Source organism: Nomascus leucogenys, chromosome 7b (genome assembly GCF_006542625.1).
Source record: "Nomascus leucogenys isolate Asia chromosome 7b, Asia_NLE_v1, whole genome shotgun sequence".
Classification (NCBI taxonomy): Eukaryota; Metazoa; Chordata; class Mammalia; order Primates; family Hylobatidae; genus Nomascus; species Nomascus leucogenys.
This window is the reverse complement of record NC_044387.1, coordinates 58,556,623-58,561,818: the sequence shown is the minus strand read 5'-3', so window position 1 is coordinate 58,561,818 and position 5,196 is coordinate 58,556,623.

Sequence of the window (5,196 nt, the reverse complement as noted above, 5' to 3'; positions counted from 1 at the left end):
CTCTGGTGCTGTGGAGAAAAATGAGATGCCGTCCTGGTCTAAGATGCTGGCCAGGTGGCATTAGAGTAGGACCCTGGAGTACTAGGACTGGGACATGTAGGGAGGGGGGCAGGGTGCTCACAGGCGGACATGGGCAAACTTGCCCTTCAAGTCCAAATAACAGCTGACATTTGAAGTGACAAACCTCTTCATGTCATCAAGGGAGACAGAGGGCCCTTTCAGACTGTGTAGAAGCTGCTGGAAAATGCTGGCCAGCCATCGGACTGTGAAGAGCCCCAGGGGCAGGATAGACCATGTTCTAACATTGAGGCCAGTTTGGTGGGAAGCATACTGAGGCTGGACACCAGGATGAACACAGGATAAAATGATGTTACCTGCCCTCACTCGAGGCTGCCTTTCCCAATAACACAGCCCCATACCTCACAACCCTCTTGCAAGCCCAGGGCCAGAGCTCAGGAGGAAAGGCCAAGCCAGATCACTGGGTGGGAACTCAGGAGAGGTGGACATCCCCATTACATGGGGCCCCTTTCCAGGGCTCACCCCACTCCAGGTCTTGAGAATATTTTAAAATGCTTTCAACTGTGTAAACAAACAAAAGGCACCTGAGAACCCCAAATAGGCCATGCCTATGAAAGCCATATTCCCTGCCCGTTTCACATTTCCTCAGACTGTTGTTTAATGTCAGCCTGAGCATCTGCCCTCCACACTTCCTGCTGTATGGGATCATCCTTCTCATTAATACTGAAGTTAGAATGGCTTTGGCCCATTCCATAAAGGGTGGGAGGCATCTCCTCCAACATCTCCAAACATGGTGAAACCCCGTCTCTACTAAAAATACAAATTAGCCAGGTGTGGTGGCACACGCCTGTAATCCCAGCTACTTGGGAGACTGAGGCAGGGGAATCACTTGAACCTGGGAGGCGGAGGTTACAGTGAGCTGGGATCGTGCCATTACACTCCATCCTGGGCGACAGAGTGAGACTCCATCTCAAAAAAAAAAAAAAGGTCCCTTCTCAAGCCAGGTGCAGTGGCACATGACTGTAGTCCCACCTACTCAGGAGGCTAAGGCAGGAGGATGGCTTAAGCCCAGTCCAGCCTGGGCAACATACCAAGTCCCTGTTTCTAAAAAAAAAATTTTTTTAAATGGTCCCTCTCTCCACTGGCATCAGCCCAGACATGGAACCTAGGGCTTTTCCTTCATTTTTTTTTCAAAATCAGTAGGTGCTCTGATGTTCACCCTGATTTGGGGACAACAGAGGCTAAGTCATAGCCAGCACATAAGACGCACTGACAGTCCAGTCCCTTCATACCTGCCACAGGGAACATCTCCCTGGTGAGGCTGTTCCTCAGTACCCTCAGCTGCCCTCAGGTGGCTGGTCATTCTCAATCTCCCCAGCCACCTGCCCTACTTCCTTGGCCCCCTCAATTCCTTCATCCTGGGCTTATCCCCATCGCCTCCCCAGAGACACACAATTCTCACTGCATTTTTCAGGGTACTTAGGTTTTTTTTGAGACAGGGTCTCACTCTGTTACCCAGGCTGGAGTTGCATGGTGTGATCTCAAGTCACTGCAGCCTCAACGTCCTGGGTTCAAGTATCCTCCTGCCTCAGCCCCCCAAATAGCTGGGACAACCACAGGTGTGCACTGTCACACCTGGCTAATTTCTAATTTCTTTCATTTTTGGTAGAGACAGGGTTTCGCCATGTTGCCTAGGCTGGTCTTGAACTCCTGAGCTCAAGTGATCTGCTCACCTTGGTCTCCCAAAGTGCTGGGATTACAGGTGTGGGCCACTGTGCCCAGTTGAGATCTTTCTTTTTCTAATTATCAACTATGTTGAGTGGGGATAAGGAGGAACAGGGATTCACCCTTCATGTCCAAACAGATTGTCAAGGTATTTCCTGAAAAAAGACACTTTCCTAAGAGGAATACTGCAGCCAGCTTTTTAGATAGCAATCTTTACCTACTCATTATAATATTAACAACTACCATTTATTGAGCATACCTCTAATCCTCATGACCATGAACGGTAGAGTCATCTCCACTTCATAGGTAAGAAATGAGGCTCAGCCTGGGCAACATACTGAGACCTCATCTCTACAAAAAATAAACAAAAAATTAGCCAGGTGTGGTGGCATGCACCTGTAGTCCTAGCTACTTGGAAGGCTGAGGTGGGAGGATTGCTTGAGCCCAGGAGGTTAAAGCTGCAGTGAGCTGTGATCATGCCACTACACTACAGCCTGGGTGACAGAGTGAGATCTTGCCTCAATAAATAAATAAAAAGTGGTTATGAGAAAACAGCAGGTTTTAAAAGAACAAAATTGCCTAGGTGGTAAGACCTGAACAATGTTTAAAAAGATGCATGAAAGGCCAGGTGCGGTGGCTCACACCTGTAATCCCAGCACTTTGGGAGGCCAAGGTGGGCGGATCACTTGAGTCCAGGAGTTCGAGACCAGCCTGGGCAACATGGGGCAAAACCCCATCTCTACAAAAATACAAAAATTAGCCTGGCATGGTGGTGTGCACCTGTAGTCCCAGCTACTCAGGAGCCTGGGAGGTGGAGGTTGCAGTGAGCTGAGATTGTGCCACTGCATTCCAGCCTGGGTAACAGAGGGAGACCCCGTCTCAATCAATCAATCAAATAAAAAGATGCATAGAAAAAAGACTGGAAGGAAATGCAGTTGCAACAGGTTTATTGGGGTGTCTCATCCTACATAAAATGTAAGCATTTTTAGTGATTTTCACTAGCCATCCTCAGTAACACCACGTCAAGTTCCTCTTTTCCAGTGGGTAGCTTAATGATGGCTGCCTAGACTCAGCTGCTTTCAGGAATTAGAACAGTCTCCATCTGGTATTTAAGATTCATTTAAAATGTTTACACATAAAAATATTCAAGCCGGGCGCGGTGGCTCAAGCCTGTAATCCCAACACTTTGGGAGGCCGAGGCGGGTGGATCCCGAGGTCAGGAGATCGAGACCATCCTGGCTAACACGGTGAAACCCCGTCTCTACTAAAGATACAAAAAATTAGCCGGGTGTGTTGGCGGGCGCCTGTAGTCCTAGCTACTCGGGAGGCTGAGGCAGGAGAATGGCGTGAACCCAGGAGGTGGAGGTTGCGGTGAGCCGAGATCGCGCCACTGCACTCCAGCCTGGGGGACAGAGAAAGACTCCGTCTCAAAAAAAAAAAAAAAAAAAAAAAAAAAAATTCATTTAAAAATGTCCATCTCAGCTGGGTACAGTGGCTCACGCCATAATCCCAGCACTTTAGGAGGCTGAGGCCGGTGGATCACTTCAGGTCAGGAGTCGAGACCAGCCTGGCCAACATGGTGAAACCCCGTCTCTACTAAAAAAAACAAAAAAACAAAAAAACAAAAAACAACAAAACTAGCTGGGCATGATAGTGCGCACCTGTAATCCCAGCTACTCAGTAGTCTGAGGCAGGAGAATCACTTGAACCCAGGAGGTGGAGGTTGTAGTTAGCCAAGATCACACAACTGGACTCCAGCCTGGGCAGCAGAGCAAGACTCCATCTCAAAAAAAAAAAAAAAAATCCACCTCAAGGTTCCCTTCAAAGCTCACTGCCTCACTGCAGCCTTAACCTCCCAGGCTCAACTGATCCTCCCGTCTCCACCTCCTAAGCAGCTGGAACCACAGGCACACAACCACACCTGGCTAATTTTTGTATTTTTTTTTTTTTAAGACAGAGTCTCGCTCTGTTGCCCCGGCTGGAGTGCAGTGGCATGATCTAGGCTCACTGAAAGCTCCGCCTCCCGGGTTCAGGCCATTCTCCTGCCTCAGCCCCCCGAGTAGCTGGGACTACAGGTGCCCGCCACCATGCCCAGCTAGTTTTGTTTTTTTTTTTGTATTTTCAGTAGACGGGGTTTCACTGTGTTAGCCAGGATTGTCTCGATCTCCTGACCTCATGATCCACCCGCCTTGGCCTCCAAAATGCTGGGATTACAGGTATGAGCCACTATGCCCGGCCTTTTTTTTTTTTTTTTTGGTAGAGATGAGGTCTCACTATGTTGCCCAGGCTGGTCTCAAACTCCTGGGGGCTCAAGCGATCCTCCCACCTCAGCTTCCCAGAGTATTGGGATAATAGGCGTGGACCACCACACGCGGCCTGAAAGTTCATTTCCTTTTGGCAGTGAATAATATTTCATTGTTTGGATGTACCACAGTATATTCATTTATTTACCTACTGAAGGACATCTTGATTGCTTCCAAGTTTTGGCAATTATGAATAAAGCTGCTGTAAACCTGTGTGTGGAGGTTGTTGTGTGGACTTAAGTTTTCAACTCGTTTGTGAAAATACCAAGGACTGTGATTGCTGAATCACACGGTAAGAGTATGTTTAGTTTTGTAAGAAAATGCCAAACTGTTCTCCAAAGTGGCTGTACCATCAATTTTGCATTCCTACCAGCAATGAACGAAAATTCCTATTGCTCCACATCCTTCTCAGCATTTGTTGTCTGGATTTTGGCCATTCTGATAGATGTGTAGTAGTATCTAATCATTGTTTAAATTTGCATTTCTCTGATAACGTATGATGTGTGGCATCTTTTCATATGCTTATATGCCATCTGTATATCTTCTTTGGTGAGGTGTCTGTTAAGGTCTTTGGTCCATTTTTAAAATGCATTGTTTTATTTTATGGTTTATTTATTTATTTAGAGATGGAGTCTCACTCTGTTGCCAGGCTGGAGTGCGGTGGCGTGATCTCGGCTCACTGCAACCTCTGCCTCCTGGGTTCAAGTGATTCTCCCGTCTCAGCCTCCCGAGTAGCTGGGACTAAAGGCGTGCACCACCACGCTCAGCTAATTTTTGTATTTTTGTATTTTTTTTTTTTTTTTTTGAGACAGAGTCTTGCTGTGTCGCCCAGGCTGGAGTGCAGTGGCGCAGTCTCGGCTCACTGCAAGCTCCGCCTCCCGGGTTCACGCCATTCTCCTGCCTCAGCCTCTCCGAGTAGCTGGGACTACAGGCGCCCGCCACCACGCCCGGCTAATTTTTTTTTTTGTATTTTTAGTAGAGACGGGTTTCACCGTGGTCTCGATCTCCTGACCTCGTGATCCGCCCGCCTCAGCCTCCCAAAGTGCTGGGATTACAAGCGTGAGCCACCGCGCCCGGCCTAATTTTTGTATTTTTAGTAGAGATAGGGTTTCACCATGTTGGCCAGGATGGTCTCTATGTCTTGACCTTG